Raw genomic sequence first — 13,009 nt, forward strand, 5'->3', positions numbered from 1 at the left:
AGAATACGCTGCACCTGCCTGGACATCTGGCCTCACCAAACTGCAAACAGAGAAACTCGAACAGATCCAAAAACGTGCCTGCCGGATTATTCTGGGCAACGACTACACTGCTACACCCACGCCCTGCAACAGCTAGGACTCACAACACTGGCACAAAGAAGAGAGGACTTGTGTCTCAACTTTGCAAGATCTCTGATGGAGTCCAGCTTCAGGGATTGGCTTCCGAGCACATGAGGGGACATATCCGGCCGGAACACCAGAAACAAACAGAAACTCAACACACCACTCTGCCGCACCAACAGACTAAAAAACTCTCCGATTCCGTACCTCGTATCCCTGCTGAATAAGTGACTGATCCCCTTAACAATCCCATGTTCTCCCTACTCCATTGTACCAAACAACACAATCCTGTCACGTTCGAATGTTTCAATGTTTACGTCAGCTGTCCTTACGTCGTGTACTGTGTTGTAAATGCAAAGTCTTTTTAAATGGCACCATTGCTAAACTTTGTATATTTGTATATTCATAATCACATAATTTTTATCCGAGCAAATGTGAAAATACTCGCCAATTCAGACTTGCTTGTCTGCGATGTGGTATTGTCAATAAAGTTTCAAAGCTATCTGCCACCAAAAAATCAAGACCATAGCACGTCCAGGTCAAAATATACAAAAACAGAAGTTCTGCTGTAGTACCAGGGTCACATACCAGGAAGCCCAAAATCGACCTTGATGTTCGGCTCAACAACATCTACCCACATACAAAATATCATCGTAATCCATCAAGAGGTTCTTGAGTTATGTTAACTACAGTGGTCCGGAAACACAAACACACAGACAGACACACACAAACAGACACGACAAAACAATATTTCCATTTTTCATGGAGATAACAACATGGTGGTCACGACACAGGTACAGGAGGGTACAAAAAGGCACAGGTTCCAGATATTACATACATGTTCAAGTGTCAGGTATTAGATACAGGGACAGGTATTAGATATACAGTAGAATCCACTTACTTGCACCTCGAATAAACACACATTCCATTTAACTGCACCGAATCCCAAAATCTTAAACCGGTTTCTATTCACTGCATTGTTAGTGACTCCGCATATCTGCACGGCGTATTGTAACCAATGCCTGATAACTGCACCAAAATTTCTCAAAAAACCTCGACAAGTTAACTAAAAAGGTGCACTAAAAATCAGCAAACGCGGTACGAATGAGCCGATAAGTGCCTATGTAGAGGCACAATACCGCCAATATGTCTAAAATTGTTTTCACTACCAAAAGAAGGTGGTCTCCATTGGCAACCACGTTGATAGCGAACGTATGGGAGGTCCCGGGCAGATCCCGGGCGGGTCAGGGGGCATGTCGTCACCATAAAGAGACGCACGCCTGCCATACAGCATGCTGTACTCAATAAAGATTGGTCTCTACCTGTACACTGTCTTATTACTCTGAATGCATTTTGAAACTTAAACGTTCGCGAGGACGGACATAGCAGTCGCTTTTTAAGGTGCGGTGTCTGTCACTGATCTAAGTCATCTAACCATATCTACCCACTGGATACGTAGTACAGTATATTGTGCAGTAATTCACTACCATGATGTACACAGTATAATCCGTCCAAACATGACAGGGGCCTCTCTGGCGCTTACTGATTTCACTCACTGTGTCTTTCCTAAGAATTTGAAATTTACTGTTTTAATTTATAAACGTGGCCCTAACAACAGGTGGAATCTACGGTGTTACTGCACTGTACCTGTATAACGAAAGCTTTCTAACATCTAAATGCGTGCTAGCAAGTTCACACAGCACACCGAGGTTTATAAACTATACACCTCCTGTATGATACAGTGTACTACCGGTCCAGCCGGGCAATTTCTCATAATTGCACCAGCCGGATAATTGTCATGGAATCCGTCATGGAAGCGACATAGAGGAAGATGAGAAGACCAGATCTTCAACACGCTCCAGGGGCTGGGGATCACCAGCACCGACTGGAGGGTCTTTGCCGAGTGCAGACCAGCCTGGCGAGCCCTATGCATGTCTGCAGCCGCCATGCATCAGACACTGTATAATACATACAGGTTTAGGTACCATTATTACATATAGGTACAGGTACCATGTGTTATACATAGGTATAGGTGCCATGTATTACATATACCATATTTTCCCGATTAAAGTACGCACTTTTAAAACTTTTCAAAATCCAAAAAGTGTCTCAGGCCATTGCCAAAGCGATGGTGCGTACTTGCTGTCGGGATAAATTAGAACAGAACCTCAAACAAGCCGGAACACGGCACGGTGGTCTAAACAGTAGCTGTTTGTTCTCAGATCATGTTGTTTAGTACTCCACCCACCCGCTGGGTCACAGAGCCCATCCGGCAGTGGATGGGAATTATATAAAAAAGTTTACAAGTTTAATGCTCGATTCGATGCTTACAATATAAAAAGAAAACAAGCAGTTGCAACAAACATCCGTAGGCTTTAAAAATGTGTAGAATGTGGGAAATGTCAGATGAGAATTCCCCGCGTTCTTGGACGCTTAAAGCGTTACCTCCGGTCAATAAGCTTTGACCTTTTAGACAGCTAACTTTCATAGATATATATCTCAAACATCGATTGAAGCCTATATTAATTCTATGTTGGTCCTTGAATTCGATCAGAATGGAATATTTTTTATGTCTTTGCAATTTTAACTCATCTTGACAATTTTGCGGTACGTTTTCTCCCATAGTTTCAAATACCCGAATCCAGGCGACATGCAAATGACCCAACATGGCGGCGATATGTTGTTCTTTCGATTGGTGGTGTTTTCGTCAAAAGTTAGCTGTAAATATTGAAGATATGAACCAAGATATACGTTTCATCCTCATGTTATAGTTTCCACGCGGTACTGAGAACATGTTGTCGAGTTATGATGAGTTCTGTCGGTCTGGATCACAGAGCCTTATTATCCCCCCAGTTGTCTTCGATCACGCTTTCAAAGAAGAAAGCGGGGCGGGCGGGTGTTATCACGTGTGCGTCCATCAATCTCTGATACGTACGTCGATACTACGTGGATCACCAGGCGGACGTTTTTTCCTGGGAAGTGGTGTGGGTGTGACTTCTCTTGGATTTGTATAGGGATGGACCGATTCTCGGAGGTACTGCAAGACCGAGCCGATCCGCGGTCAGGGCAGAGCAAGCACTTCCCCCATAACCAGCTGTTCAAAAATGCATTTAATCTGGAATTCCCCGATGGGATTAATTTGATAAGAACAGATACTACACTTGATCTCAGCCAAAAGACCGAGAAGCGATAAACCGGTTGAGTTTGATCGCTAGCGTCCCGGGACTAGCCCAGTTCCTATGGCGCCGTGATGTAACGCAAACAGCTTCAATCTCGAAACTTGAACGCACACCTTCTCTCCTTCCTAATCTCATCAATTTCGCCGCGCCCTACTTTACTGGATGAAACACAGTAAAAATAGGGATGGATACACGCGGATTTACTGAGTAAATCGTTCTATTGGACTGTTTAAGGGGTTTTGCGATATTAGGATCCGAGACTTTTCTTCTTATTAACACTCTCCAGGGTCGCGTCATAAGCTAAATTAGCGCGGTTCGCGTTTATGTGTTGATTTTTGAATAACAAATCTGCTGGTTAATAAGAATATGATATTTACGATTTTTGCACTCTAATAATGATCTACTTTAACTCCTAAAGGACCCCCTATACTACACAGCAAGTTATGAGCAAGTTACGACATCCTCTGCAGACTACGAATCCATTGCCAGAGATTATGTTAATCGGTTTGTTCTTCTTTCCCCTTTCCTAGTCTCAGGTATGCTGTTATTCCGTGGGAGTGCTTGTATTCCAGAAATACGTGTTACCGATAAATCGCCGCAAGCCTCAATCTCTCAAGACACTGTGACTGTTGAGCTCGTTTTGCTTCCGCGATCGTTCCGTTTTAAATTTCATCCCTTCTTCTGCACTGGAAATTCTCTGTGCAGCTCATAATGCACGATTATCTCGTCACTGCGTATAATCTATAACACCGGCATCATTGAGCAGGCTATTGGAGCCGTTACCGCATTGCTGTGATTCTTGTTCGGGGTAACGTGCATGTGCTGTTAGTCATTTCTGACTTTGTGTGGTCGCAAGTTTTGGGTAGTGCAGCTAGCTGACCATTCATGACCTGTCTATGTCACAAATCAACAATTTAGCTCGGCCGACTTGTCGGCAAGGTCCAAATGGGGATTTTCGGCCGACGTTCGCGGGTCACTGGAAACTGCGCTTAAATTCAGCGAGGCCTCGGCGACGATTTTTGAACTCACACATGCCAATATTCGGGGAGGGCATCCGACGATTTTAGACCCGATTTTTGGTCGGTCTGAGGTCGCTCGAACTCATTGGCCTCGTGCAAGCCTCGCAAGGGTTTGGTACAATAATCGGACGACCGTCGTCAGTGTTCCGTCAATCAATCAATCGTTTGCGGGCATCAGTGTCTGATGCATGGCGGCTGCAGACATGCATAGGGCTCGCCAGGCTGGTCTGCTCTCGGCAAAGACCCTCCAGTCCGTTCTGGTGATCCCAGCCCCTTGAGCGTGATAAAGATCTGGTCTTCCCATATTCCTCTAGGGCGACCTCTAGGTCGCTTTCATGACGGGTTGGGTTCCGATGATCAGTTTGATGGCATCCTGAGTAGGAACCGCCCTGGAGACGTGACCCAGGAAGATCATCTGTTGCTTGGTGATTTTACAGCTAACCGGCAGTTGGTTAGTTCTGCAACGGACTGTTTCGTTGGGAATGAAGTCATCCCAACGGATGCCTTCAATCTTCCTCAAGCACTGAGCGTCGAAGGCATCTAGTTTGTGTGCTAGTGCCTGTGTAAGGGTCCATGTCTCGGCACCGTACAAGAGGACGGATAAGACTAGAGTGTTATACGTGTGTAGCTTGGTTGGTCTTGAGAGGTGTTTGCAGCGCCACACACGATCCAATGAGGCAAAGGCCGCTATTCCCAGTCTTCGTTTAATGTCCTGTTCGGACTTACAGTCTGATGTGATGAGACTTCCAAGGTAGTTGAAGCGTTGGAAAACCTCGACTGGTTCTCCTCTGATGGGAGGGCATACTGGTTGGTCCAAAAAGTCGCTCAGCGACTGGAGCTTTGTCTTCAGCCAACTGACCTCAAGTCCCAGACACTGACTCTCCACAAAGAATATCTCGAGCGTGCTGACAAAGGGCTTCAAAGATTTCTACAAGCAATGCGACATCGTCCACGTATTCCATGTCGGTAAGGGTATGGTCTGCGTATTACTAGGTAGTTCCGCACATACCCCGCCCCACCGTCCTGGTCATCACGTGGTCAATGGCAATGTTGAAAAGTGTTGGAGCTAAGACACATCCTTGGCGAACGCCGCTGCAAAGCTCAAACCAATCAAAGTAGTTTGACCCAACTCTGACACAGCTTACAGTGTCCGTGTAAAGTTCCTGGATGAGGCGGATGATCTTGTCTGGGAGGCCCCTGGCACGCATTAGCTTCCACAAGGACGGTCTGTGGACAGAGTCAAAGGCGGCCTTCAGGTCCACGTATGCTACGTACAGGGCTTCCCTATACTCTCTCCTCTTCTCATCAGCGAGTAGTCTGAGAGCTAGTATCCTGTCAGCTGTGGACCTGCCCGGTGTGAAGCCACTTTGCTCTGGTCTCTGTGAGTTCAATAAGGGTTCTTTGATCCGGTTGAGAATTACCATACTGAAAACTTTGGCTGGAACTGAGAGTAGGGTGATACCACGGTGGTTCTTGCATTCTTGCCTGCTACCCTTGTTCTTGTAGAAGGGCAAGATTACACCTTTCTTACAGTCCTCTGGGCAGTTGCCATCTTCCCAGATGGTTGCAAACAGTCCCTGTAACCAAGCAGTGATGCATTCACCTCCTTCCTTCAGGAGCTCAGGTGAGATGCCATCGAACCCCGCTGCTCTGCCATTTTTCAGCTTGAGGACGGCTCTTCTGACCTCATCTTCTGTAGCAGGGTCAGTGCTGATGTTGGAGTCCGGCATAGCGGCAGCTGCAAGCTCATCTAGTACTACTGAGAGGGGAGTTGGAGGTGGTCTGTTCAGAAGGTTGGAGTAGTACTCCTTCCATCTGTCCATTTCCTGCTGTGGCGTTTGCAGGGCACTGCCGTCTTCAGCCACAACTGGGCCAACTGCAGGAGGGGTGGTTTTGCCTGCAACTTTACGCAGTGCTTCATATACTGCTCTGGGTCTGCCAGCAGCACTGGCTGCTTCCACGTCTTCTGCAACCCGTCTCAGCCACCGCTGTTTGTCTCTTCTTAGCAGCGACTGTCTTGTGGAACTAAGGGCTCTGTAGGTTGTCATGTCACCGGTGATGCGAGCTTGCCTGCGGTTTTCGACTATCGTCAGAGTCTCTTCGCTGATCCAGGGTTTGAGCTTTCTTGTTTTCTTTCCGAGGGCTGTTCTTGCGGCATCCAGGATGCCATCTTTAAGCTCAGACCATACTAGTTCTACATCATGGGAGTCAGTGGACTGTATTTTGGAGTTTCCGGATGTCTGGTCTGTATGATGGCTCTCCAGATGCAGATGGGCTGTTCTTTTTCAGAGAGATTTTACACATGGCTACCACTAGGCGGTGATCTATATTGCCAAACTCTGCACTGCGGTACACTCTACAGTTATGAAAACAGTTCCACCTGTGGTTGATTAACCCTCATACATCCGAACCCTTTTTCGGGACTAAAATGACTGAACGGGGTCAAAAATGACCCCAAAAGGTTTTGTTCAGTAAAATCTACCTTTTCACTTTTTTCGCCGATTGTTATCCATATATTGCTTCATCAATGTGAGAGGAATGTTTTGGTTTGTTTAGGTATGAAAAATTCCAGTTCATTATGATAATTTATGCAAAAAGATCTGAAGGACCACGTTATTCCTATTTACACCGGTAGAGGATTTTTTTAGGCCCACGCCAAATTTTATGTTGCATAACTCTTTAACGGCTTACGCCAGAGCCATCGAGCTTGGTGAATTTACATAAAATGTCCTTAACAAAAAAAATCATATTAATAAAGTAAGTTCATCGTTTTTCGTGTTGCCATGGCAACGGCTTTTTGACAGGCATATCTTACAAAATCTGCTAATTTCAGTTCAAACTATGACGTGTCGAGGAATTGTTGGTACACCACATTTATTTTCTTACATTGTTATCATCTTATATGTAATCCAATATAACTTTCATAATTTAACATTAATATTTTATGCTGATTTCATGACGTCATCGGTCAAAATCAAAGATGACGGATAGAATCACATAAAAACGTCATAATGACGTCATATGACGTCATAATGACACAACATTTAAATCGATGATATTGATTGACATGTGCATCATCCTCTGAAAATCAGGTGGTGATACAACGAGTAGTTTAGGAGTTAGGAGCAGGTCTCAAAAACAGCACATTGTTTTTGCTGGGGTCTCAAAATCAGCACATTGTTTTTGCTGGGGTCAAAAATGACCCAAGTGGAATCACTCCAGACTTTCCTCTATAACGTCAACAGTATTGTGCCAATCTCCCTAGAAGATTAGAGGAGGTTAGAATAGATGTCTACTGACAAAGTCACGGAAGGAATTTTTTTCCAAACAAAAGTTTTCAAATGGAACATCAAAATCCACGCCTGGGGTAAAAATTGACCCCGTTCGGGTGTAGGAGGGTTAAGACATGAATCAATCACATGATCGATCTTTTTTTGGTACGGCCATCATTACTAGACCAGGACAGTCTCTGTGGATACTTTTACGTTTGAAATAACTGCCGCATACCTTCAGATGATGTAGCTGGCAGAGTTGAAGAAGGCGGTCCCCGTTGTCATTCCGGGTGCCATGCCCATGTTGACCTAAGCACTGCTCATAGCCGGACCTATCTCTACCTATTGTGGCATTAAAATCGCCCATAACTACAATAAGGTCGCGGCGGTTGACTCCTGACATTACATCAGACAGCAGGTTGTAAAAAGTGGTTTTGTCTGTGTCATTACTGGAGTTTGTCGGAGCATAGACAGAGATCACAGTCAAATAACCATACCGGTGTGTAAACCTTGCCTTGAGTATGCGTTCGGATACAGGTTCCCATGTTATAAGTGCGTTCCGGGCACACCTGTCCAGAGCAAAGGTTCAAGCTGTCACGACAGCGAGGTAGACAGGGTCAATGTCTATGTAAATATCAACTCTGACGTCAGCGGCCCGATGACGTCACTTCGCATCCCGTTGGATCAACAAACATCCTTGTCACGCCATCTTGGAAGAACACGACGTTTCGTTAGTATGAAATTTCCTAGGTTGAATTCCATTAACACGTCCTGATCCATTATTACTGCTTTATATGTTTGTCCTGCAATTTATCTAGACAGCATATATAGCGTCACATAGTAGAAAAAGGGAGTTTTGCACCATGTTTGTTAAAGGCGCCTTTCTTAAAGATCACAGTTTATGTTTCTTGCATTAAGTACCATTTACAGGTTCTGATTCATTATTATTGCTTATGTTGTTTGAAGGAAAATCGACCTTAATTTATTCAGCTACGTATCCACAGTGCCATCTTGCAGAAAAGGGGAGTACTGCAGTATGTCTGTTATGAACGCCTTCTTGGAAAAACACGACGTTAGAACCCGGGAGACCATGGGAGACCTTTGTTCACATACTGGAACAGGACATCTCGGTTGGGGCTGCATCCGTCTTTCGGGAGGGACGTAAAATGGGATTACATGTAAATGCTCGTCGATTCATACCCCAATTCAGCAAGGTAAGGCTGCAATGGTAGATGCGTGAACATGCAGCAAAGTAAACCAGTCACCATCATCATCATCATCCTGACCAAATGCTACAACAGCCTTCTTTGCTAAGATGATACTTTCATACTTTGGCCACTTGTTTCTGTCTGAGTCTGTGTCTTCGCATCTATAATCAAGATCCTTTTGATGGATTTGTCTCATGCATATTTGACATGTCAATATTCAAAGAGGATGCCAAACGTCTAACTATATAAGTCACCGCAAACAATATTTCAAGGAAGATGTGTCCTACGGACTCATGCATACCTTTTCCCAATTTTATTTCAATCAAAAAAAACTACTAGTATGAAAGCTGACATAATAGAAATCCAACAATGACATGCTATCAACAAGACAAGCAATAAACAGTGTTACAGGTTAAGTGCTAAGAGTTTTTTGTATTTTGTATATATCTTTTATATATCTTTACTGTTCCTTATTTATGAAGATTCTTCTTTAAACCTGAAATCATATTTCTTAATATCATTACACCACGTTTTTAAGAAACACATTTAGCAAGTAGAATTATCAAAAGCAAATATATCAATGTGACTGGTTGTTCAACAGATGTGTTTTGAAACCCACTATCATCTTTTTAAGACTTTTGATAACATCGTATCTAGTTCCGTTTAAATCCAAACAAAGTTTAAAATGATATTACTTCAACTCCCAAAATTCAAACTAATACACTTATACACACCAAGCAATGCATTTGTAATTAAAATATGTTGATTATGTTAAAAGCATACACACTCCGATTAGACTATTATTGTTGTCCTCAACCAAGGTATGCCCACGTTAGCCGAATATTCTCCCTTTAGAATTAAATCTAGAAAAACTCCTGCTTCCTATTCATCATCATCATCCACTGGTTTCTGCATCTGCAGTCGTTGAAACGTCCTGCAGCTGCATTCCTATTTAAGAGTACAAAATACACAACATAGCAAAATGCCGTCTTGCTCTTCTCAGGCAGGTGAAGACAGCGGCCTAGGTGGTGCCCGAGGCGCCGCCTACCGGAGCGAAGCTGTCCTGCAGGTGCCTTGCATTTATGTACGCCACGTTCTCGTATGCTGTTTGATTGGAAACAGTATTAAGAAAAGATCTGGTCAGAATTAGCATTTATGTAAAAACAACAGGTAGAGATCTAGTAGGCAACAAAGCACTCTATTTAGATTATTCAGGTCCAATTCAACCCCTGAAACTGGATAAGGTTCGGAAATAACTTCAGGACGTTTCGAAGGACATTCATCACTCACTAGTATATATAACTGGAAAAACTGGTTGAATATATCATTTTACTAACTCGTAAAGATGCAAGTGTTAGTCAATATGTAAATCAGGTTGGGATAGTTCCTATGGTAAGACGGCACCATATGAGGAACTGTCAAACAGGATGCCTGACCTTCATAGACTTAAAATCTAATTTCCATTAATTTGGTATCAGTTTGTCTTACCTTCCATGTCATCCCTCTCCTTAGTCTTGCGTCCCTGCTTACGACGTTTGAGGACACACAGGCGCGTTGTCATGACGACAACGATGCAGAACGCCAACGTCCCGCCTCCAACAGCAACCCACATCCCCGGAAATTCGTCACCTTGAAGAGTTTTGTATTGGTCATTTGTGCAATGGTACTGGGATGTCTTATATAGGACCCTATCACACTTGTGCGTATATTCAAGTGCGCATGAGCTCCGCAGTAACATTTTTTTGGTTTGAGTAAATTTTGCGGGGAGGTAGTTGTTTTCTATTTTGACCCACCGTTGAGCAGACTGATTATCAAACCAAAGAAATTACGTCTTCGGCTGCAAACTTAACCTCAACCAAAAACATATTGATACGCAACTCATGCAGGCTCATATATACGCACAAGTGTGACAGGGGCTTTAAGTCGTTCGACACTGATATATTTCAAACCAAGCTCGTTTGCTACCATTTTGAACGACATTTGTCTCTAGGAAAAGCACAATGACCTATTGTTTCCTTCGTCATCAGCTATGGGGGCACGAGTCAAATGTTTCGTCAGCCTTGAGTTGAATCCCCTACAATCTCGTGTCGTGTTAGGAAAAATGAGTACAACAGCAGAAGCAAAAGAGTAAACTTGCAGACTTATTTGGCCATCTCATTAGTCTAGATAGTTTATTTGATAACGCTTAACTATAATTTATAATCAGGGGATTGCTACTTACTCTAACTGTAAAACATTGCTACCTACTCAAATGCAGATTAAAGATACAAAGATTCTAGCTCTGTTTGACTGATGCACACATCCGTCATGAAGATACAGAAATCACATCACTCCATGACGAATGTGGGTAGGATGTCTTCGTACCATGTTACGGTTCATATTCTGAGTTTAGTAAATAATATAAGTTTGTGATTTGAGTACGGTGCCATTTGGGCAGAATACTCATTATGTGCAATATCATATGATGTGTATTATATACTGCTACAAAATCCTTATTCACTAGAGGTTTCGACTGTTGAGAGACCAAAGATTTGACAGATTTCTCAAATGAATTATTTTCTTATGTTTTCAGTGTCTTGTTGTCTTTTAAACCATATTTTTACATCTTGCCTCCAGTTATGACATTAGGGCTCACAAACACACACACACACACACACACAAACACACACACACACACACACACACAGACGAAAAAAAAAATGATTGATATACGGTCGCTTAGTGATCGCCTGCTAGTCAAAAGAGGGACTTGACTTACCAGTTGAGATGCAGACCCTTCCTGTGTTTCCATCCGGGGAAGCGGACTGATCCCTGTACCCCTCCCGGCACTGACAGGTGAAGGATCCGACAGTGTTCACACAGAGGGCTTCTGTCGGACAGTCGTGATTCTCCGCACTAGAGCACTCGTCAAAGTCTGAAGCAAAGAAGCGCAGAGGTACGGTTGCATGGCATAATGCAAATTTTATTTTAAAAAAAAATTAAAAAAAGACTTCCTGCACTTCTTTATTATAAATATACATATGGTAGGCTGAAGTTGTTTTCCCAAACAAAAGTACATAATTAGAGTGAGGGTATATGGTGACTAAATAAACAATTTTCGAAAAAAGATGAACTGTAAAACTGATTTTCAAAGATTTGAAAAAGTGACAATAATTTTTAAAAAAGATAAAAAGATGTACCTGTCATCTCGACAGCATCCTTGTCTAAGGCCAGATGTGTTCCGTTCTGACTCAACACCGCATCACGGAACGCCGCAGTCATCTGACCTTGACCTGTTTCCTCCGCCAATCCTCGCATGTTAAGCCTCATGTCGACCACCACACTGCCGCTCCTGAACCCGAGGATTACAATCCCCAGGAACACAGCAGACATGTCCGTCTGGAGGAAGAGCTCCCCAATCTGTGGTGAATGTACAATTCCGTTAATCCCAGGTTACACATAGCCGAATAATTAGACCTCCCGACTTTCCCCAACCATGATTAGGGGTGATTCGGGAGCTAGGTCGGCTGGCGTTCGGCTCAGTCGGCTGGTGTTCGGCTCGGTCGGCTGGCGTTCGGCTGCGCCAGCCAAATGTTTTAAAATTTTTAAAACATTCGGCTCTGGACAAGAGGTCTTGGATGGGTTGGCTGGTGTTCGGTTGGCGTTCTGCGTGGAGGGTTAGTGTTCGTTCTGGAGTACGTTTGTATGTAAAATTGGAACCTTATGCCCAAGTTACACATAGCCGAACATGGCTCCCGAACGCTAGCCGACTCGGGTCGGCGGTAGCTCGGGAGCAGTCTGACCAGAATTAGGCCACGCCTATATTTGGCGCCGAAAATGCGCCGAATCTGCCCCGAACATGCGCCGAACATGTCCCAACAATCTCCTAACAACTACACGGTTTATCCCCAACCAAGCCACGAATGCTTCCTAACCTACACCCAACCATCCCGACCTCTAGCCGAATCTCTCCTGACTAATTCCCAACCAGTTGCTAACCCTCTCACGAATTGAAATTGACACATTAAGTGACTTTCAAAAGAGGGTTCATTTTCAGTTTTGATAAAAAAAATCCACTCTTCTATGTTGTTAACATTACCAAGACATCGAATTTGGATCAAGGTTAGCTTAAATAAGACTTTTAGCTTTATTCTCTGTTTTTGGTCGTGTGAAGGTCGGGGCGGATTCGCCCACGTTCTGGTAGTAGTCAGTTTAGTTGGGAATGAGTTAGC

At 43.8% G+C, this 13,009-nt stretch overlaps 1 pseudogene; it reads right to left on the reverse strand.

The window, feature by feature from the left end:
• Positions 1-3,131: 3,131 nt before the first annotated feature.
• LOC136437708 (U2 spliceosomal RNA) lies at positions 3,132-3,311 on the reverse strand (annotated as a pseudogene).
• Between the last annotated feature and the right edge of the window lie 9,698 nt (positions 3,312-13,009).

The sequence above is a fragment of the Branchiostoma lanceolatum genome, chromosome 6 (genome assembly GCF_035083965.1).
Source record: "Branchiostoma lanceolatum isolate klBraLanc5 chromosome 6, klBraLanc5.hap2, whole genome shotgun sequence".
In the NCBI taxonomy this organism is placed as follows: Eukaryota; Metazoa; Chordata; class Leptocardii; order Amphioxiformes; family Branchiostomatidae; genus Branchiostoma; species Branchiostoma lanceolatum.